Source organism: Pelophylax lessonae (assembly GCF_965119305.1).
Source record: "Pelophylax lessonae genome assembly, chromosome: 1".
NCBI lineage: Eukaryota > Metazoa > Chordata > Amphibia > Anura > Ranidae > Pelophylax > Pelophylax lessonae.
This window is the reverse complement of record NC_138768.1, coordinates 110,587,718-110,612,356: the sequence shown is the minus strand read 5'-3', so window position 1 is coordinate 110,612,356 and position 24,639 is coordinate 110,587,718. Positions and strand designations below refer to the sequence as shown.

The 24,639-nt window shown below is 44.2% G+C and overlaps 1 protein-coding gene across 1 annotated transcript in view; it reads right to left on the bottom strand.

The window, feature by feature from the left end:
- Window positions 1–24,639, bottom strand: part of ZSWIM6 (zinc finger SWIM-type containing 6) — a 185,874-nt gene that overhangs the window by 77,584 nt on the left and 83,651 nt on the right. The window lies entirely within an intron of this gene.

Here is a 24,639-nt window from a genome sequence, read left to right as displayed (position 1 = left end):
CTCAGCGAGGGAAAGCTAGGAGTGCTGGTGGAACCATTGCACAAAGCAAGCATGTAGAACATGTTAATTATTTTGGTTTCAATTTCCATTAAAAATCACTTTAAAAGCAGGGGTCTCCAACTTTCTAAACAAAGGGCCAGTTTGCTGTCCTTTAGACTTTAGGGGGGCCAGACTGTGGGGATTGGAAGTAGAAAAGGTCTTGACATCAGTGGGAAGAAACAATTCCCACATCTTTGGTGTCAATGGGAGAAAAAGCACCTCATTGTTGGCGTCATTGGAAGGAACTGTACCCCATTAGTTGGTGTCATTGGAGGGAACTGTACCCCATTCATTGGTGTCATTGGAGGGAACTGTACCCCATTCGTTGGTGTCATTGGAAGAACTTGCCCCATTCGTTGGTGTCATTGAAGGGAACTGTACCCCATTCGTTGGTGTCATTGAAGGGAACTGTACCCCATTCGTTGGCGTCATTGGAGGGAACTGTACCCCATTCGTTGGCGTCATTGGAGGGAACTGTACCCTATCATTGGTGTCATTGGAAGGAACTGTACCCCATTGTTGGTGTCATTGGAGGGAATTGTACCCCATCATTGGTGTCAGTGGGAGGAATTGTGCCCCATCGTTGGTGTCATTGGATGGAACTGTGCCCCATCGTTGGTGTCAGTGGAGGGAACTGTGCCCCATCGTTGGTGTCAGTGGAGGGAACTGTACCCCATCATTGGTGTCATTGGAGGGAACTGTACCCCATTGTTTGTGTCAGTGGGAGGAATTGTGCCCCATCTTTGCTGTCATTGGGAGGAATTGCGCCCTTTTATTGGTGTCAGGGGGAATTATGCCTTACTATTGGTATCAGTAGTATCAGCCCAAGGGCCAGATAAAAGCAAGCAAACGGCCACATCTGCTCTCCGGGCTGCAGTTTGGAGACCACTGCTTTAAAACAAACAAAAAAAAAATTGGTTGCAATTTATGGAACTTCTGCACCTTTATGTAGCATAGTGAAATGTAATTTGTTATCTCTAATCATACCTGGTAATCCTTTCAGTAATATTGCTTATGGATTACCTTCTGATAAAAGGAGACAACCCTGTAAGATGCCTGTAAAATGCACAGTATGATCATCCTTTCCTCTGCCGCAGCCATAAGAATATGGTAGGAGGGGTAACACCGCTCCAACACCCCCTCAGTGTCCCAACAGTTACAGAGCTGAGCAAGTGCTCCTTAATCTTCCTCTTCCTTCCATTGCATGCCCAAGCATTTGTTCCTGTAGCAGCTTTTTTGTTCCCTATGATATCACTAGTAAGTGTTGCAGATGCAGAAAGCGCTGTTTATCTTGACACAAGCTCTCCACCAGAACTACATCTCCAGAGAGCCCTTTCTTACATAAAATGTGGGAAGACTCTTGAGAGTCCAGACAACAGCAATAGATTACTGGGAAATAAATTGATGTACGCATGTAGAGTGGGGCAGAGAAATGTGAGTGATAGGCAGGGTTCTGTAGACCAGTAGGCCGGGCCAGCAACACTGATTCGGATTGCACTGCATAGTTACTCTGGTAGAAAAAAAAAAAACACACAAAAGTTCATCTAGAAAATAGCGATCATCAATAATCTGTACAACGGACCTATAATTTTGGGATGCCCTTGCTGGTCTCTTGAAAATGCTAGTTGCCTGGCAGTCATCTATACTTTAAGTTACACGCTTGAATGTGCACGCAGCAGATGAAAGTTTGGGTAAAAGTACAACAAAGGCCCAGTTCACACTAGATGCGGTGCAAATTCACAGCACATCAAAATTGCAACCTGTTCATAACTGATTGCAGGGTGTCATTAACATACACTTCACAATCATTTTGCAAAACTCAGTGCGATTTGCAGATCCAAATCACATGGGTGTAGACAGCCATGTGAACCAATTCTGGTGTGGACAAAAAAAAAAAAAAAAAAAGGGTCCTGCACAAGTCCAGGCCGAATGCAATGTGAATTCTGAATTTGCATTGCACAGACATCGCATGCTATCTGCACAGCAATGTGGTGTGAATCACGTGTGATGTCTGCCATAGCACTAGTAGTGTAAACCGGCCCAAAGTTTTCCAGATTGCTGGCTCAAAATAATGAAAGCCTTAACACAGTTTCATCAGCATGACAGCCCAGAAACTAGCATTTTTGCTAAGCGGTCAGCAATAGCAGGCCAGATGATTCTCGTATGACCGTTTTCTATTTTTGCCTTCCTGCATAAAATCTCTCCCATGAAGAATTAAAATGCAAAGCAAATGAAAATCAAATAGTAACTTGCAGTAACATACCGCAACTGGAATTAGTCCTTCGCTGTCTGATGGCTGGCTATGTATGGGTTTCTGCCATTTGCATTGCCATGTGTCCCATTAATCTGCATGAATGTTATTGCATTGAGCTGCACTGTGATCCCTGACATGGGCTGTCCCTGCTGATCTCAGCTTTTCTTTATCTTCTGGAAAGTTCCCTGACAGGACTTCTTCACAGCCTCTCTTCAAAAGGCTGCAGATAACCGTGTACACAGGAGGATAGAGCAGCTGCTGTCAACGTATGTTCCTAATATCACCTTGCAGAGAATCCTAAATGTTTTATTACAGAGGGAGCTCCGCATAGTAGTTGCTTGATCATTGGGATAACGCTGCATTGGCTTCTCATACATAATTAGTAAGCCATATTTCAAATGTACCACCACCGAGCACTCAATAACTCCCATCAGGATACTTAAATGGTCAGTCTCAGTCCAAGCTCTTCTAGCAGTGATTAGAAGCACAGCAGAGGCAATACACCTTCCAATTCCTAGCCATTACCAGTCTGAAAGCCTATACTGGGACCTGAGGCCATCTACTGCTGCCCAAGAAGTACCCGGAGACTTGCATCAGAGTAAAATGCAGGCCGTGGAAGCTGAATCTTATAAAACAAAACATGGAAACTGCGATTGCCTGGTTTTATTTTGAAGGTTGAGCACACACAAACTCAAGCATGCGACCAGGAATGTTGACACCTGACCTGAATACTTGTCCTGGGTCAGTGACTTGCTAAGCAGCAAGGATTTGTTTGGTTTCTAGAGGTAGAAACTGTGGGGCTGCCAGTCAGACTATAGCTCCCAACTATCTAGCCAGGAAAAAGTGGTTCTAGAGCCTTTAAAAGGACCCTTTCACACAGGCGGACCGTTCAGATCCGCTTGTCCGTTTTTTTGGGGGGGTCTAAACAGTCCCCCCATGCATCTCTATGGGGGATCGGATGTCAGCGGAGACATGTCCGCTGACACCCGATCCGGTCCGTCAAGTCTGGACGGATGGAAGCCCTATTTTCCATCCGTCCAGCGGATTGGATCGGATGAGAACGGACCGACGGTCCGTTCCCATCCGATTTCCCCCATAGAGATGCATGGGGAACTCACAGCTGTGTCTCCGCACACAGCGCGGAGACACAGCTGTCCTCCTGCTCAGCGGGGGATCGGCGGCTCGATCCCCCGCTGAGAAAAACGGAATCCGTCCGACGGACGGATAGTGTGAAAGGAGCCTTAGTGTTACTAAACTCAGGACCCTGCATTTACTAGATCTGGTCTCCCATAGTAATAACAAACAAAATATATAAAAAGTATATACAAAAGTTATAGCGTCTATGAACTATGGGATATTTGTTATTTATTTATTTTACTAGTAATGGCGGGGGGACTGCGATATTGCAGCAGACATTCTGACATTTTTTGGGAACCAGGGACACTAATACAGTGATCAGTGCTAACAAAATATGCATGGTCACTGTACTAATGGCACTGGCTGGGAAGTGGTTAAACATCAGGGGCGATCGAAGGGTTAACTGTGTGCTTAAACAGGTGTTTATGTGAACACTGCGAGGTGCTTTCACTAGGGGAAGAGATAGAATTTATTCTCTGCTTTGCAGGAACACAAACATCGCTTCCTCCTTGTCAGAACGGCGATCTGCCTTGTTTACATAAGCAGATCTCAGTTCTGTGTCTCTGCCCGATGATCGGCGGTTGCCAGAGGACATTGAGCACCCGGCATCTGCTTGATTGGCTTCCACTGTGTAATCACAGAGGAAGCGAGCTGCAGATTTTATATATATATATATATATATATATATATATATATATATATATATATATATATATATATATATATATATATATATATATATATATATATATATATATATGAGATATACATCTCTATCTCCCGCTATCTCCACTTGCCGACTGCCCGCCGCCTTTTTACTGTGGCAGGGCAGCTCGGCTGCATCCAGTCACGTAGTAATACGTGACTGGAGTGCATGTGATTTCGGCGGGGTGCGTGTGCCACATCTCACGCTGTGTTTAGATGGGCCGCAAGAAGGAGCAGTGGCGATTGCCGCTGCCCTCCCGCAATCATCCAGGAAACCAAGCGAAGACCCACCTGCTTATGTAAACAAACCAGACGGATCTTCTCTCAGACAGGTAGGTACAGATCAGCAGTCACCCAAGCTGAAACTGCGATCTGTCTGTGCATGTCACAGAACACCCAACACACACACACAGTCAGTAAGCATACAGGCATACATTTAACCCCTTTGATCACCCCCAGTATTAACCCCTTCCCTGTCAGTGTCATTTATACAGTAAAGCCCGTACATACGCGCCGAAAATTGGCAGGGAATTTTCGTCCAATGTCCGATCTGCCGATTTTCGGCTTGTTAGTATGATGCTTCCGACAACCAACTCCGACTTTTCGGCCGAAAAAAATCTGGTGTGCAGACTATAAAATTTTTGTTGGCCGTCAACATAACGGCCGATTTTCGTGCAGTCAGTACAGATTTAGACAGGGAAAAATCTGATGAGCAAGACTGGGCATGCTCAGTGAAGAAAAAACACAAAGAAAGCAAACCAACACATGACATCACTTCTGAAGTAGAATTTTGTTGGCCGAGAAAATTTGTGTGCAGTCTAGGCACATTCCAACCAACAAAACACAACTCTGGACAAAAAACAGACGATCGTCGGCCGATAATCGTTGCGTGTGTACTGGGCTTAACAGTGCATATTATTTAGCACCGATTACTGTATTAATGTCACTGGTCCCCAAAAAGTGTCAAAAATGTCAGTTAGGGGTCTGATCTGTCCACCGCAATTTTGAAGTCCCGCTAAAAATCGCAGATCACCGCCATTACTAATAAAAATAAAGTCCAAAAATCTATCCCGTAGTTTGTAAACGCTATTGTAATACGCTTTTTGGGATTTTTTCTACCAAAAATATGTAGCAGAATACAAATTGGCCTAAAGTGATAAAAATTATATTTTTAAAAAAATTTTATTGAGAATGTTTTATAGCAGAAAGTAAAAAACATGTCTTTTTTTTTTTCAAACTTGTCGCTCTTTTTTTTTGTTTATAGCGCAAAATCTAAAAACCCGCACAGGGGATCATACCACCAAAAGAAAGCTCTATTTGTGGCAAAAAAAAAAAAAAAAAAACACAATTGTATTTGGGTACAGCGTCGCACGACTGCGCAATTTTCCGTTAAAGTAACGCAGAGCCGAATCGCAAAAAATGGCCTGGTCATTATGGGGGGCAAATCCTTCCGGTCCAGAAGTGGATATAGATAGAGAGATAGATATGATCTGGCTCACAGCTGCCGCCCTGTAGCAGTAAAACTGCCAAAGGCAGATGGGAAGTAGTTAAAGCATCTTTGGCAAAAAACACAGATACATCTTCAAAACTATACCTGCACATTCCCTAACCTCCCCTCCCCCCCCCCCCCCCCATGTCCCATTAAACCTGTATTCTCTACTTGCAGCATTTTATCTGTCAGAAATCTAGAGAAAGCTCCAAACTGACACAGGGCCTTTGCTGCTCTGAATTCTAACCATTGTTATCAGCCATGTTTGGCTTCTCTTTGGGAAAGAAAACAATCTTAAAAAAAAAAAAAAAAGGGGAATGGGAATCTGACCCTACAAAATGTGTAAAAGTTAACATTCCAGAGTTTTCAGTGCCTGGCATTAACACCTGTATTCCTTTCCTTTGTGCTCTGCAAGTAAGCCAGCCAGGGTCTGGTTCCGCTTTGTTGGGTGGATTATTAGGGTTTAATACATGATTTAGTGATGTTTCTACAGCACACCTGTGACTACCAAGCACAGCCTAAACAGCTCCCGTCACATACCTGAGCATTGAGCTCACAGGCCTGAAGGTAGTCTCCAAACAAAGAACAACTGTTCAGCCAAACAAGCAGCTCCTCCTATTTGGGAGCAATTAGGACATTCTTCCAGACTTATTAGCTCCCCCTCACTCATCGGAGAATGGCGTACGTAACTTGGGTGAAAATAAATCACAATACATGGCACAGCATGAAAAGGTACATGATGTTGGATCTAGATTTTGTCACCTTGTATTTAATAGAGAAGTATGGGAATTTAGTTTTTTTTTGCAGAATCATACTTACCTAGCTCGATGTAGCATTGGTCCACTGCCGACTCTATAGGTGAGAACTGAGAAATCAAACAGCTGATCGCAGAGAAAGCTGGTGACTGTCAGTTAGCGCTCTCTGCTCTGCAAGCCCCCCCCCCCCCACGCTCACTTGAGTGCTGGGCTGTGGAGGGGGCAGAAGAGCCCAGCTCAGGCTCTCAACGGCTTGCTGAGAGCCTGAGTCGGGTGCTGATCCAGGCATGTGGGCGGATGCCAACCATATGGTCGCCGCCTTTCCCTAGCCTGAACCAGCTCTGTGACTTCAGCCGACAGCGGCCTTCAACCTGCTGTCTGCTGAAAACGGGTCACAGGAGTGCAGAACGAACTACATTCCTGTGATTCACAGAAATACAGCCAAACAAGCTTTATCTGTACTTCTCCTTTAATAAATGATAAACAGAACCTAGGGTAGCTTTCATTAACACTTTTCCCATGGTCACCACAACTTTCAAACTGGCCAGTTTTGGCAGATTTGGGGGGCAGAAATAGCAACCCAAAAGAGGCTTCTAGCTAAGGAAGGCCATAGAGGTTGTGAATTTCTTTGCAGGAAAGAAAAATCACTCAATTCCCCCATCAACGGTCAGTGTTGATGGGGGAATCCTTCCATTGGACCTAGTGTGTTCTATCTGTGAGGAGCCCTCCCTTCTGGGACAACACAGTGATTATTACCAGCGGCTACAGCCGCTGGCAATCACATGCTAGTAACCAAACATGCTGGTTGTACCCAAGTCGATGGATGGATGGATGGACTTTGGTACAATCAGCATGCCCATACAAGGCTTGAATCTCAGCCAGTCCCTCCTGACCTGGCTGAGATTCGAACCGCCTAAGGCCAGCTTTAGTGGTTTAATCTGCTGCACACATCTGCACTGCAAGAAATACAGAAGGGGAATTGAGGCCCATCTTTAAATTGCAGTTCTCTGGATGTCATTCTGATCCACATGCAACGTTGAATCACTGATTCAGTTAGTCTACATTGAAATTGGGACCCACTAAAGCTGTAGGATCAACATAACCATAAACTGGTATTTATCAGAGGGTAAAACAATGGTAGCTGCCATAATTCCTCAGCGCAGGATTGTCTGAAGTTCTAGGTGTGTATAACTAATAACTAATCTCCAACTGAAACATTCCCTATCCTGGTAAAGGCTGTCCTCATCTGGTGTAGTTCTTTGTAAAATTCCTCAATACATACATTTCTGGTTTAAGAAGTCCAACACCCATATCCACCCATCTACAATAATGTTGGTGCCCCATGATGTTTTGAGCTCCTTGTGGACTCCCAAGCTCATAGGCTGGCCATAGATTATGACATTTTCTTTCCTTCAATCACAGGTTAAAGGAAGGCAAATAAATTTATTCCTTCCATTAACACAGTCAGTATTGATGGGGGAATCCCTCTTACTGCGCTATTATATTCGAACAGCGGGAGGTTTCCCAGTAGTCAGAATACAATGATCACTGTCGGTGGTTACAGCTGCTAGCAGTAATTGCACAAAAAATAAAACGACAAAAAAATAAAAACAGACAGACGGGATAGTTGTACTAAAATCTATCAATAGATCATCTTCAATACAACCAGCCTGCCCATAGATGGATCAAAATTTGTCTGGTTCCTGCTGAACCAGCTGAATTTCGACCAGTCTATTGCAGGCCTAATTGCTGGCATGCTATACACATTATGTCAATTTGGAGTCCATTAGAAGTAGGCATCCTTGGGTGACAACACTGCTCTCCTGCTTAGCTGTTCAGACATTTAAAACGGCGAAAAGGGAAGGAACTGAAATGATGAGCATTAAAAGCCGAGGTTGCACCAAGTAAATAGATACCAAATGTCAAACTTTACATTTGCATGTGACTGTGAAATGGTGACAAACTTCAGTACATTTTCCATTGACGACGATTTAAAAGCCCCCTATAGGTCATCAGTTTAGTGTTACGAAGGAGGTCTGTTGCTGGAATTATTGCTCTCTTCCTGGAATACATGGCGATATGTAATCTGTAAGTCTCCCCTGTGCTCCACTGAATGTAATGCACAACATTTTGGCCATGGAAACGGTCAATGGGGATCCGGAAGTGACGTGTATGACAGCAACAAGGGGAGGAGAGTGGATGTGTGTCCACTCTCCCTCCTCCCCTCTACCCTGCGGCACCCCTTATGCTGGTCCTGCAGATGGGCAAGCGGCGCCGCCACCAGAATGCTTCTATCCGACAAGTACACTTGGCTGACAAAAGCCCAGGCGCCAGGATGCAATATCTAGTCGTCATGGTGACCTGGGATTTGTCAAGCCCTGCTTTGGTTTTTGGAGAGGTTATAAAAGTATTTTCATTTTGACAAAATGTTAGCAGTCTATAGGAAAAGTACATGGGAAGTACTGCAACTTGTGTCAGGTTAGAGCAGAGCCGGTTGATCCGTATAGCAAACCAGCTGCATGTTTATTTCCCTCACTGAGGACGCAGATATTCAGCTAGCAGAAAGTGTGACCAGAGCAGCACAAACACTACAGAAAAGGTCATGGAGTATTTTGGGTGATTCATTCATAGGCCACTTGCAGTTCTGAGTATGTTTACTCGTCCAGAAAGTTAAGTTGAACCTGAAACTGGTTCAGAGGGTAAGGAAAAACATGTCTATATACACACTGGAAATACATTGGGGTGGCTGGGGTTGATGTGTGAAAATTCTTCTCCTATATGACCTTATTTTTAACCAACATAAGAACGTGGGGGTGTGGGGACAACGGCACAGAAATAAGGTGTCAGGTTTGTACAGCATGGTGAGAATGACAAATGTCTCAGCTTCCTATGACTTGGGAGATCCCTTGTTTTGGTTTACAGTTACAAAGATGAAACAGTCCTTTCTGGTAACAGCCTCCACCTAAAATGAAAGCAACCACTGTAAAAAAATAGTGGTAGAAATGTGAAAGAGGCCGGCGTCAACCATACTCAGTGCTGAATGACAGCTCAAAGAAGAACTCTAGGCGAACATCAAGGATTAGGGTAAAACAGGTTTGCAGCAGTGTTAATTTTGGCAGCAAATTTCAATTTAGTTTTAGTCTTAGTCTTAGGACTAAAATGGCATTTTAGTTTTAGTCCCATTTTAGTCTTCTGCAAGTGTTTTAGTTTTAGTCGTATTTAGTCGACTAAAACTCCAGTACATTTTAGTCAACTAAAACGTCCTACATTTTAGTCGACTAAAACTCATGTTAGTCATCTATAATCGAATGGGTGTAGTTTAATCGTAATTTGTAATGCATTATTTAAGCATTTCTCTACAATTTCCAAACTCATTATATACTACTGCTGGTCCTGGAGTGAAAAATCTAATATGTTATTATTTATGGTATTAAGCTTTGAGCATGCACCAATTTTGGCAGCAAATTTTGATTTAGTTTTAGTTATAGTCTTTTGACTAAAATGCCATTTTAGTTTTAGTCGTATTTTAGTCATCTGAATTGTTTTCATTTTAGTTGTATTTTAGTCGACTAAAATTGTGTTAATTTAGTCGACGAAAACGTTTTAGTCGGTTTTAGTCGACGAAATTAACACTGGTTTGCAGTTATCTGTCAAACAATTTTCCTTAGCCAGTCTAATTTGAACACACCTCTGCCATACAGCACAGCCAGAAAGATCATGTAAAAAACGCATCTTTTTCGCAGGGTCTCCCTTCAGCAATCTAGTGTTATTCAGCCTGCAGTTGCCCAACTTTGTTTCCCTATTGGCCTCGATGCCTTTGGGCTCCCTATTGGCTTTGATTGGTGCTTCCTCCTCAAGGCACCCAATTTAAACCCCATGGACCCTGTGCCCGATGCATGTATATGTTATCATACATGTGCTTTCTGACCAGTGGACACAGAACTGTGCAATAAGGCTGAAATGGGGTTAGGGAGTAAAGCCTCGTACACACGCAACGATTATCGGCCGACCGATCGTCCGACTTTTGTCCAAGTTGTGTTTTGTTGGTTGGAATGTGCCTAGACTGCACACGAATTTTCTCGGCCAACAAAATTCTACTTCAGAAGTGATGTCATGTGTTGGTTTGTTTTCCTTGTGTTTTTCTTCACTGAGCATGCCCAGTCTTGCTCATCAGATTTTTCCCTGTCGAAATCTGTACTGACTGCACGAAAATCGGCCGCTATGTTGACGGCCAACAAAAATGTTAGTCTGCACACCAGATTTTTTTCAGCCGAAAAGTCGGAGTTGGTTGTCGGAAGCATCATACTAACAAGCCGAAAATCGGCAGATCGGACGTTGGACGAAAATTCCCTGCCAATTTTCGACGCGCGTGTACGGGGCTTTAGTTTAAATGCTGGAGCGCCCTCAGACAGTTATATCTGCAGTAATCAAGGCATTTATCCTCATTCTTTCTTCACTAGCTTTTGAATCAGTGACCTGGAACAAGCATGTGCCAGTGGAGTATATTGTGTTGGGCTGATGAAGACTCGTTACTACACCTACTTCAACCCATGTTTTGGAGTGGAGTGGTATTACAGGGGCAGTTTCACAGCTATCTAACCAGGTTCAGAGCCATAAGAGATTCCCAACCATTTCCACCCCAAAATCGACAGCATGGGCTACCTGTGTTGCTGTCGGAGAGTTCCGAAGTAATGCTGGCCATACACTAGCCGAAATATCGTACAAACTAATTTTTAGAAAAACAAAAACTCAGCCGTGAGAGCAGACGATTGTGCCATCATGTATTGACTGAATTTTGAAAGATAAGTCATTCAATAGACATAAATTAATTCAGTTTGTCACATATACCTAGTGCAAACGTTCGGCCGGCAGATTTCCAAAACTGTTCCTTCGATTTTTCGGCTCTGAAAAATTGAAAACGATTTTCTATTTGTGCCCATTAACTGGACGAAAAACGGATGATCGGACCAAATGACAGATTTTTGAACAATTTTCCGGCAGGTGTATGGCCAGAATTAGAGTGAATTTCTAACAAAAAAACAAAAACAAAGAAGGTCTTTGAGGGGTTCTAAACCTTTACACAAAAGAAAAGATTTGGCTGGCCATACACTTTAGTAGATCACAGGCAACTTTCTAGTTTCATGCCATCAGTGCCTCTTTTTGCTAACTAGCTTCTCTACATAAGAGTGATAGGCACCAGCTTTAAAACTACAGTATATGTAAAGCCCAAATTCTGCTTTCAACTGAGAATGCTTGGACCCCATAGTCAGTTTAATTTATATTTTTTTAATCAAGAATCATCCTCAGTTTGTCCTGTAGACTACAGAGATTCAAAATTCTGGAGTGGTCACCAGAACTCTAGGTAAGGATCAATCTTCTGATGAGGACATCTAGTGACTGCGGCATAAAAGGGAACTCCCTTCACTTTGAAGTGATTTCTTCTCACATCCGGTCACGTCTCTAGGACAGGAAGTGAAATGCCTCGTACACACATTCAGATAATCGTACGACTTGTCGTTCGCATTTTGTTGCATGATACTAATATTGAATTCAACAATGCGTACCAGCGTATGATTTTTTTTTCGTACGATTCTGGAAAAGCTTCCTGGTTGTGTAGCTACGTATAACATAGTGCAAAACAAAACCAAAGGCAGCCAGGCTTTTTTCCTGATTATTTTTTAATTTATGATCATGCGTGGTCTTTGTCTATCGATTTTTAGCGGACGCATACTGTACTGATTAAACGATTGTCATTCGCTAGGCTATCGTGCGACATAAGTTTTCGTGTTTGCCCCTTCAGATTTTGTTGGACGAACTGTCGTGATCGGCTGTCGAAAGCTGTGTACTAACGATCAGATTATCGTGCGATCAAGTCGAAAGCGATTTTTTTCGTATGATTATCTGAACGTGTGTACGAGGCAAAAATCTAACAAATGGAACACAGGCCAAAAAATAAATAGGTGTTAACCCTTCACAACCAATAATAAATTTTTTCAGCTATGAACCCAAAAACCTAAATTTTAAATATTCCAACGTACCAATTCTTAAATGTGGTGGCTGCGCTAGTATTTTTTTTTTTTTTCTCCTTGAGGCGTTCTTATTTTCACCTGGTGGTCTGACCAGTAAGTCTGTTATTTTTTAAAATTCCTTTAACAGACCAAGCTGTCTAACAAAAGTGGTAGCTAAAGGGTTGAGACAAACCACGTAACTGATGGGATGCTTACAATGGACAGCTTTTATGTAAAACCTTTATCCCAAAAGGAAACAAGTCTGTTGATTTAACTGCTTAAAACGCGTTAGCTGGAGCTTGATTTTAAAAGTGGAACTAAAGTCAAGCAAATACTTACCATTTCTTCAAAGGTCCGACGCCTGCAAGGTCTGTTGCCAGAGCTGTCATCTCCTCTCGGGTGCAAGTCTTCAGCCATCTTAATTGGCTGGTGTGGGATGACGTTACTCATCCCGGCACTGGCACTATGCCAGAAATGTACACAGCTCCCCGTACACTTTGCTGAGAATTGCAAAAAAGCAGGTACATTTATTTTATTGCAGTTGAGAGACATTGGGGTTGATTTACTAAAGGCAAATAGTCTGTGCTCTGCTGATTTCAATCATCCAACCATATGCAAGCAAAAATGGGGATTTTTAATTGACCGTAAAATCAATTTCTCTGATGTTCATTGACGGACACAGCTCCTGATCTTCATAACCATTGGGTTTTACTCTTCCCTACAGCAGTAGGACACTAGGCAGAAAAAGAATCTGGCTACACCGATGGGCAGTCCCAGGGGGTATACTCCCTCTCTCTGCTATAGGTACTCAGTTTTGTTACAAGCAGTGTCAGAAGAAATACAACTCCACAGAGGTGTGGGTGCTGTGTCCATCAATGAACATCAGAGAAATGGATTTTACGGTATGTCAAAAATCCCATTTTCTCTTTCGTTCATTGACGGACTCAGCTCCTGACCTTATAACCACTGGGACATCCCAACGCAGTGTTAAACATGAGGGGTGGGAACAGGAAAAAAAAATTAATTCCCAAGGCAAAAACAGTAGCCAACCAGGCAACAGGAGCTCAACCAAAACAACTGGAGCCCACCTGAAAAAAACAATACAACCTCAAAGAGGATCAAGTCCTCTAAACAGCAGCCTGCAAAACCTTGTGGCCAAAAGCATCCGCAGATGCCAACACATCCACTTTATAAAACTTTGTGAAAAGTGTGCACCGACGACCAGGTGACAGCCTCGCAAACCTGCGTCACTGATGCCTGATGACGGAAGGTCCAGGAGGCACCAAGTGCCTGAGTAGTGTGCGCCTTGACAGGAAAAGGAGGAACCTGACCCCTGATGGAGCAGACCTGAATAATCGTCCGTCTGATCCATCTGGAAATGGTCACAGAGGAAGCGGAAACCCCTTTCAGAGGTCCATCCGTAACCACAATAGGGAGTCTGACTGAAAAAAAAAAAAAAATAAAAACAACACTTTATGAGCCGAGAAGGAGGACCCATGTCTACGTCGAGGTTCCATGCCCTTCGTATCCTGAGGAAGAAAAGTACTCTCCCTGTGAGACCTTTAATGAGGTCATCCAGGGTAGCCTTGAAAGGGGAGATCAGTCAAGGCCTTTTTAGAAGTCTGGTCCACAGACCAGCATATAAGCCAAAAGATACACCAAAGGACCACTGCCAAAACAGAGCCAAGCCACTAGGGGAGCCACATCCAAAGAGGCATCACAGATAAACTCCAGCCCCTGGACCAGCTGGTCTGCCAGCTCGGCAAAGACAGGGTGGAGCTGTTCTACCTCAAGGTCACGGCGTAAAAGCTTAGCCCACTCAGTCAGAGTTTGTGACACTAGGGCAATGGTGAATACCGGCCTCAGTGCCAAACCAGCCAGAGTGTACATATTGTGGGCAAAAGCCTCCGCCTTCCTGTCAGCTGGATCCTTAAAGGCCAGGGACTCTTCAGTTTCCAGATTGAACAAGGCAACCATGATTCTGGTTGGAGGGTCCACCACCGGTGGAACAGTCCACTTTTTAAATAAAGGGACTCCTCATAGGGGTAACTCCTAGTAAATCGCTTAGGGACCCCTTCTGTCAAAATTGGCAGGGAGAGGAAACACCTTTTTGCCACCCTGGATGGCTTGTGAAAGCCAAAGGGAACCTGCGCCTCCATTGCAGCTGTGTCCTCCATCTTCAAAGTCTCACACAGATACAAAGGACTCCAGGACCGCCGTCAGTGCATCGATGTATGGTTGGGACCTGAAGGGCCCCGCAGCCTCAGAGGGGGATCAGGTGGGAGATGTGCTCCAAAGACTTCATGAGTCACCAGGGGGACCCCACAAAAAGAGTAAAACACTGCAAAGGTACAACCCCCACTGCGCTGGCAGCACCACCCGGTCGCCGGGCAAAAAGCACCAAGCTATCCTCAGCAGCAAGGGAGAGAACCCCACAAGACTCACCACCCAGCAGAAACAGGCACCTACAGCCGCCAGGATAATCTGCACTTCATATGCGGTAATCAGGAAGTGTAGTGTAAAGATCCAGGAGTCAGTACCAGGGGATGAAAGGGGACTCCCACCGCCAAAAATCGCCGTCCACTGTCATGACTGCCGCTATTTTCAATTGCAAAGCACCGAAAAATGGCTGCAGGTCTACACAAACATGGCCACTGTGCCTGGAAACACACAGGCTACAGCAAAATGGCGGCACCACAAGGCTCCCAGGGAGCCAGGAGGGATCCCTAGGCCTCAAGGACAGGCTCAGGCAGAAGCCCCTACCAGGTACAACCCCCCCCCCCCTCGCCAGCATAGCGCCCTGCCCCCACCCCAGGAGGTGGATCAGACCACCCACACAGCCCCAGCATAAGGGGGGGGTAGGATGGGGGACAGATAAAGGAGGGTACCTGACGGGAAGGAGGGGAACCCGAACCCGGGGGTTCGACCGTCCCAAGGAGGGGCCCACGTCCACCCCAAAACCCTCCAGGGGCAGAGGGGGGACAGCTATTTACCATACCAGGAAACAAGCTGGCACCACTCCAGACAGAACCCCTTGCCATCGAAATGGGGGGGCTGTCGGCCAGGAGGAACGCTGTGACTTGGGCAGAGACCCGGTCTTATGTGATGTTTAACTCGCAGGCCAGCCCCCGTCCAGTGGGGCTATGTTGCGGCCAACCTAGCGCAGAGCTCGGGTCTGCAGGCTCTTGTTGGCCAGACTGGGGTGACCACTTGATCTAGATTATCCAGCCTGTCGCCCAGTCCGGCAGTTGATTGTAGATCTCACAGGAAAAAAAAATTTCTTATCTAAAAAAGGAAGAAAAAAAAAAAGTTTGCCAGGACCAGAGATCCCAGCAAGGAACTAGGGCCTTACTGAGTACCTATAGCAGGGAGAGGGCGTATACCCCCCCCCTCCCCTGGGACTGCCCATAGGCGTAGCCAGATTCTTTTTCTGCCTAGTGTCCTACTCCTGTAGGAGGCAGTATAACCCAATGGTTATGAAGATCAGGAGCTGTGTCGTCGAACGAAAGAGAAAATGCTGTTTTTTTTTCCATATTCTCTCCACCCTGATGGATGTTCCGATCTCGCCTGACCCCCTACTGGCTCTCTTGAATGTAAAACCGGATAATGTGTCCAAATTCCGCCACAAACTGTTCCTACAGGTCACAACAGCGGCTAAACAAACCATTGCGAAAGCGTGGAAATCCCCACATCTGCCTTTGACTGAAGTGAAACACCGAATCACCAACGCTATGATTAACGCCAAAATTGATGCTGTTCTGACGGATACAGTCGAGAAGTATGATAGAATCTGGCAACCTTAAGTTGACAATTTTCTTCCCCCCAACTTTGATAGCTCTCTATTGCTGCCCTGAACCATACCTGGGGACCCAATACCTCCACTCCTTATGTACTGGTCCCCCACCCCCAGCGATCCTTCCCCCTTCCTCTTCCCCTTCTGTCTACCCCTCCCCCATATTATCCTTGTACCCTCCTGTTCCCCCTTTTCCCTGCCCCCCCCCCGCCCTGCTTCCTTCCTTCTGCATACATATGTTGTAGCACCTACAACGTCGGAGTTTGTTCTACCTTGTCATTTTAACTACAGTTTACAGGTTACCTGTTCGACTTGTTCCATCATTCTGGCTGACTGTAGCCCATGTTTTTCCTGTTTGGTAGATACCCGTGAGGTTCCTCTTATCCCCCTGCCTCTTCCCACACGGTACGGTAGACTTGGGTACTGTTCCCTTTTAGTTTAACAATTGGTTGGTTTTGCCTCCCCACCTAGGCACAGTGTGCTCCCTATATGGGGTGGCGATGCCTATCACTACTCTCTCGTGACCACCCATTTTACCGCCCCTTGTCTACTAACCCTCACGATTTGCTGTAGTTACAGTTATTGGTCATGCTCTGTTACCGAGCTTTGTTTACATTACCTCGCATTATACTGTATGTCAAAAGTTGTTACTTCCTTGCATTATTCAATAAAATACTTGAAACAGAAAATGCTGTTTTTTTATTTTCCTTGCATGTTCCCCTCAAATCTAGAACTGCACTTGCAGTGCCCAGACTATTCCCCTTTAGTAAATCAACCCCATTGCATGTCAAGTCCCATGACAGAAATGCTGCTGTCCAAAGGGGTCTCTGTTCCTTCTATATCCACAGTGGGAACGCTCTAAGACAGCAAAGTGTGTTACTACCAGGAACACCACTTAAGATAAAAAGGAAAAAAAAGCAGAAAAAAAAGAAAAAAAGCAGAAAAAAAAGAAAAAAGCGAATGCAGCCACCTTAAGGATTAGCAATACATGCAATATATACACTTTTTTGGGGTTTGGGGGTTCAAACCGCTTTAAAATGCATACACAGCTAAAAATTCATTTTTCAGTAGGGAAGGATGAATACCCTGCTTTTTTTGTGAGTGCCCTGTTTGTTAGATTTCCCTTTGTTTCCTGTCCTGAAAAGACAAAAGTAAAAAAAAAAAAAAAAAATTATAATTTCAATTAGGATTCTCAGGCATTACTAAAACCCAATGACTTTAAGGATTGACGTCCAAAGAAATTTGGCTCAGTAAGACAATTTTCAACTTCAAGGATGTCACTACACATAGAATGTATATACTGCAGGCTTATAAAAACTGGTTACAAAATCGCTCTTTTGCTGCAGGTGCCTCCCAGGCAGTTTATAGTAAATGTGTTTTAGGGCTAAAGTACAATCTGGCAGAGGAGGAATGTAAACTTACATGAGAGGACACAGACTTGCCAAAACAGAGACTAGCACAAACTTCAAAGCAGAGTTTATTAAAAGGAATTCGGACCCTTTGCTAAGGTACTTTAGATAATGTGTGTATTTGTTTATTAGGAAAGTTACTATGTGTTTGCTTCCACTACTGTGATAAGATTACACTTAGCTGACAGCATCATTACCAGTATCAGTGAGAACAACCAACAAGTGGCTGAGCATTTTATATGCAAGGATTTTATGCCTATGGAACCTTGATGCGTCACAGAGCACTTTAACCACTTGCCAACCAGCCACCGTACTTCTACTACGTCAGGTCAGACCTCTACATCTTTTCGCGGGGGCACGATCGCGTCGATTGGCCACAGGGGAGCCAATCAGCTGGTCCAGCAGCCGCGATGTCCGCCAGGCACCTGTGATCGCTCCCCATGGAGACAGAATGGCAGTCTGTCTTTGTAAACACGGCAGACCCCTGTTCGGTCAGTAATGAACACAAGGATTGTGTGTTCCTCCTATTTAGGAACATAGGTCTGTTCATTCAGCAAGCCCATTCTCCACAGTTAGAAAGCACCCCCTAGGGACACCTTTAACCCTTTGATCGCCCCTGGTACTAACCCCTTCCCTGCCAGTGTCATTAGTACAGTAACAGTGCATATTTTTAGCACTGATTACTGTAGTAATGTCACTGGTCCCCCCAAATGTGTCAAAATGTCAGCTAGGTGTCTGATCTGTCCGCCGCAATGTCGCAGTCACGCTAAAAAGATTGGTTATTCATAATTACCACTGCATATAGATTTAAAAAAAAAAAAAAAAAGGCAATTCTTTAATAACTTTACAAATTACCTAAATCCTACACTAGTACTATTAATAGTTCATTGCAGCCCTAGGTATTACCACTCCTATTGCAGGTATGGATATTTTATACATGGTTACATTAGTCCAACTTGCACCATAGACCATACCTGGCCGATCCCCTAGAAGTTGGAAACCACTGAAATGAATGCCGTTACTCCAGTGATCACCAGTTACTTCACCTGTGCTGAGTGGCCACACTACTGCATCCTGAACACAGGAGGTTGGCCACTTGGCATGGACGCCATGTAGAGAATAGTTTGCATTAATTGAGGAAAATGCAAACAAGCATTCTCGGGTTAGACGAGGTAGAGAGCATCATGAAGTCACTGCTCGCCTCCAACTAGTCCAATGCAATAATTTTTTGCATTTATTCATTTTGGTAAAGCCTGGACTCCACTCCACTCCACTCCACTCCACTCCACTCCACTCCACTCCACTCCACTCCACTCCACTCCACTCCACCCCCAAAACACACCGCTTATGGATGCCGACCGGCTGCTGTTTTTTTACAGCATGCCCGTTCGACAGAAGCTGGATAGGCTGCTGTACACACAAGCTGGTCAGCAGGTTTCTGTTAAACCCGCCAATATTCGGCCACTGTGCATCAGGCTTTAGCTTGAGTGTAGCCGCTCGGCAAAGGACCTGACTTCCAGGTACAATCCATCAAAGACCACAATTATGTAGCAAAGATCAAGCTGCAAATCCTACACATAAGTGGATGACTTCCTACGGTGCCCTACAGGTATCCAAGAGCCCTGGCCTGTCTAGTTGGGGAAATCTAAGCTTCCAGAAACAAACCGGCTTTCTCTCCCACTAACTGTTTTCCCCTGGTAAGTTGGGGAATGTCTTGACGTAGGTAGAATGCACGCTTTTTTAGGTGGCTTGAATTCTGTCTGCCATGGAATGCCTACAGGAGCCTTTAGTATACAAGGTAGTTACAATGTAAAAGATACAGGCTACTGATCAAGTACTTTAGTCTGTCACTAACTGCCTTTTTAATTATGGTCTACTTAAGTTTTTCCCACCTACTGGTCAGACAAACCCAAGTTAGTCTACATTATCAGTCAAACTTTTGAAGGCTCAACACTTCCCAGCCATAATCAAACAAAGGAAAACTAACATGATGCCTCACCAGTACAAACTACCAAACTGCTCACCGCCTACATGAAAAACATAGCAGGGGTGAAAAGAATAATGGGAGAGAAAGCCCTCTTCATTTTATTGTTACAGGGGACGTCGTCTTGGTGCCTGTGGCGTGCCTGTCTCCATGAATTTAGTGCGTCAGATCTTTATAGCTTTCCCTCAGTTGTCTCCATTTACAATGTGTCAGACTGTCCAGCCAACCTTTGTTTAAACGTCAGATCTACCAGAATCCTGTGTAAATTCACTAAGAAAAAAAAAAGACCCGAGGACCTTAGGTGTAATTAGGTTACTGTGTAACCAGCGCTAATAATGGCTGGTGGGTAGTACTGGAATATTTTGAGCTGGAAGCTATATAAAATAAATTAACGTTGAAGGAACTGGTTTAGCTGAGACCTCTAGAAGCCAAGAAAAGCAAAGCCTATATTCTTCGTCTCAGTAACTGTTCAAAGTTTTAGTGGTCCTGGGATGTGTCTACAAAGCTCTCACCTGTCAGAGGGTTAGCATCCATGCCTTCAGTGACGGCAGAGTTTTTTTTTTTTTTTCTCTCAGGAACCCACTGGTGGATTTGTGTGCTTTGGCTTACGATGGAGTGTAAACTGGCTTTTATAGCTCTGCACTAGTATCTTTATTTCAAAACCATCTGTATGACTGCATGCAACTTTGGCCTGGTGTGCAGCTATGTGCTCCCAGTGACGCAGGAGCTGTCACAACTCCTGATGACTGCTGCTGGAAGGTGGAAAAAGACACGTCCAAGTCTCTTACCAAAACCTGGTGTTGGGGACAAGCTTTCAGTGCAGGAGCACAAAAGAGACTCAGAATGACGGAACAGGAATCACGCCAATAAGAGCTAATACCAAGGTCTGTTCTGAAGATTGGAGGTTTAAAACCAGAGGAATCATGCCTTGTATAACAATTTTTAAACCATATAACAGCTAGAATAATGCCTCGTACTCACGCGTCGATAGTTGGCCGTGAATTTTCAGCCAACGTCCGATCGGCCGATTTTCGGCTTGTTAGTATGATGCTTTCGACAACCGACTCTGACTTTTCGGCCGAATAAAATCTGGTGTGCAGGCTATAAAATTTTTGTTGGCCGACAACACAACGGCCGATTTTTCGTCAGTCAGTACAGATTTCGGCAGACAAAAATCTGATGAGCAAGACTGGGCATGCTCAGAGAAGAAAAAACACACGGAACGTAAACCAGCACATGACATCACTTCTGAAGTAGATTTTTGTTGGCCGACAAAATTCGTGTGCAGTCTAGAGCACATTTCAACCAACACTGGACAAAAGTCAGCCGATCGGTCGGCCGATAATCGTTGCGTGTGTACGAGGCATTACTCTGATATGTGTAGAGAGACACAAGGCTTTTCTATTACAGACCAGAGTCCTACAGCACTCCTGGCAGACTTAGGTCCTAATGCAACAGAAAGCAACACCCAGTCCACTTTTACAGGTCCGTAAGATATCACAGACCTGTAATTAGTAAAAATCAAAAGACGCTATACAGATGAAAAAAATCGGTCATATTGGTCATCCCACGCTAAACCGCTAATCCATCTCCATGCAGAGGTGATGGCAGTCAGGCAAAAGTATACCAGGTAAAAAAGGAACACCGGTAGTAAGACAGACCTTATTAAAAGCAAAAAATGAGACCAAAATAAGAAAAACTGAAAGGGAAAAAAAATAAAAGCAGATTCATTTATAAACCAACCAATGGGATTCTAGTTAGTTTTTAAAAAAAAGTTTTAAAACTAAAAAGAAAGCTTCCAATTGTATGCGGGTGACAAAGACGAGTAGGCTGATTCACTAAAAAAAAAAAAAAAAAAAAAAAAAAAGAAAAGAAAAAGGAAAAAAACAAAAACGTGTTATGTGCTTCCATTCACTCAGCATACCTAACAGAGGGGGTTTATCACATTTCAACGCGAAAGTGGAAATACACTTTAAAGCAACCCTGTCATCTAACTGAAAATGCTAATAAATTTTGTTCATGTAAAAAGGAAAAAGGAAATGTTTGCTTCTCTTGTCACCCACATCAACCAACGTTGCTCTCCAAACTGCGTCCCATGGGCCAGATACAGCCCTTTGCTTGCCTTTATCTGGCCCTTTGGACACGGTTGCTGCCACAGATATGGGGCACTATTCCTTCCATAGATACAGACGGGTCAGTGTTTCTCCTACTGACTACAGACTTGTTTTTTCTTTCCAAGCCTGAGGCTTATGCTGGCCATACATGCACGGAATTTCAGCCGTTTGCAGACTGGACGATTATTCATCGGTCGAAAGCGAATTGGCCACTAACTGACAGAATAAACCCTTTTACATAATCGTTTTCATGATCATAATGATCGTTTGATAACATGCGCAATACGAGTCAGATTATCTTCGTTTCAATTTTACCAAACACGTAAAAAACTATAAAAGTTTTCGTTATGGATCCATTGACATTAGCCGGGCACACGATCAAAATCATCGGTAAACTTATGTTCACTACCGGCCCGATTTTCAAACGATCTTTCCTAAAACGACCATTTTCGGCCGAAATTCTGTGCGTGTATGGCCAGCATTACTTTCACTGAGGCTGGAGCATTTTCTACTCTGGCCACAATAAGGTCCGCCTAATGTCTGAAGGATAATAAACTGATCCTTTACTTAAAACATTTTGGAGCCCCCTGCTGAAGATGGGAAAGCCTGCTCTAAAGTTTCTTCAGAAACAGATACTTTGGGAGTGTCGATCTAGCGGTCCTCCCATTGCACACAGTGGTTCCTCTTGCTGAAAGCTTACAGGAGCATTACATTTCTTCTTTGCTGGGACAGTGTTTATAGCAGGCGCCGCATTCACTAGTTGTGTTAAATTAGTGCTGGGGGGGGGGGGGGGGGGGCGGTAGCGTTTTATTACTTATATACCTTAACTAATAGTATATATTTTATATGCGGCCCGAGAAAATTTCTGTACACTCAATGTGGCCCAGAGAAGCCAAAAGGTTGGACACCCTTGGTTTATAGGCACCGTTAGGTAAATGGCAGGGTCACTTTAACACACTAAAATAGAGCTATGTTAGTGGCACTGGTTTTTTTTTTTGTTTTTTTTATATATACACACACGAGGGGCATTCAAGTCAAACTGGGTCTTTTAATTTTATAGGTATAAAAAAAAAGGATGCTAGCGTGGTGGTACTACACGCAGTAGTAAGTGGCAAGTGTGTCCTATTACTGATAGGCAGTGCATATGTTGCGGGGCAGTCCACAGACTAATCAAGATGGCAGGCAACAGTGTTAGTGTATGCATGTGACAGCGTGTAGTGAGAACGTTTCTTATGAACGAAGACATAAAACCCATGGATATCTATAGAAGACTTCAAGCACAGTACGGTGATGAGACACTCAGCCACAGAAAGACATTTGAATGCTGTACATATTCCAAAGATGACGTTATGTCCGTCAGGGACGATCCCAGGCGTGGTGGTTCTCAAACCACACCAGTCATTCCTGCATGGATCGCCTGATCCTGGATAATCAATGCATAACCTGACATTAAACTGCAATTGGAGAAAAAAAAAAAGGGAGTTCCTCAGAGGTCAGCATTTCAGCACCGATGAAGTGAAGCGGGCTGTCCTAGGATGGTTCAGGCCTACTGACAAATCTTTCTATGCCAAAGCTTTCCAGGTATTAAATGCTGGGATAAATGTATAAATGTAGCAGGGGAGTCTGTAAAAAAAATTAAACGCAGTTTCCACTCCCTGAAATTTGTTCTAATATATAAAGTCCCGGTTTGACTTGACCGCCCCTCGGAGATAAACAGTTCATAAAATTCATCAAACACATTAGTAAAGTAAAATGTTAAAGCAAGTAAAAGCCAAGCAGAATATTTGAAATATTTTCTTAAAAGGTATGCTATGTGAATGAGAACATGCAACAAATACAAGTAGGTGTGAGCCCAAATTGGCTGCAAAAGTGGGAATACGCTTTAATGACCTTTAAACTCCAATGATGTCATGCTGCCTAATGTTGATATGTCACAGCACCCATTGTAAAACTTTTTCCTGGAAGATCTGCACCACCCTGCACAAGTGATAGAAACTGAACAGCCTTCATGGCACCCACACATCTCTGCTCCAGCCAGAAAACCATTATATTAGGTTGCTATTCCTAAACTCTCCTAGACAAAAATGCCAAAACTCTTATCTGCCATGCTGATGAAATGTCTTCAGTACTCCGGGACACTACTATGCAAGCACCAACAGATGTAAGGTAAATAACCCCTAGCAACCTATGGAACTATGCAGGCACCAACAGATGATGAAAATCACCCCTAGGAACCTACAGAACTATGCAGGCACCAACATTTGTATGGTAAATGATCCTAGCAACCTATGTTACTATGCAGGCACCCGCAGATGTGAAGTAATTCATTCCTAGCAACCTACAGAACTATGCAGGCACCAACAGATGTGAGGTAATTCACCCCTAGCAACCTATGGGGGCACCAACAGATGTGAGGTAATTCACCCCAAGCAACCTATGGGGGCACCAACAGATGTGAGGTAATTCACCCCTAGCAACCTATGGGGGCACCAACAGATGTGAGGTAATTGACCCCTAGCAACCTATGGAGGCACCAACAGATGTGAGGTAATTCACCCCTAGCAACCTATGGGGGCACCAACAGATGTGAGGTAATTCACCCCAAGCAACCTATGGGGGCACCAACAGATGTGAGGTAATTCACCCCTAGCAACCTATGGGGGCACCAACAGATGTGAGGTAATTCACCCCAAGCAACCTATGGGGGCACCAACAGATGTGAGGTAATTCACCCCTAGCAACCTATGGGGGCACCAACAGATGTGAGGTAATTCATCCCTAGCAACCTATGGGGGCACCAACAGATGTGAGGTAATTCACCCCTAGCAACCTATGGGGACACCAACAGATGTGAGGTAATTCACCCCTAGCAACCTATGGGGACACCAACAGATGTGAGGCAATTCACCCCTAGCAACCTATGGGGGCACCAACAGATGAGGTAATTCACCC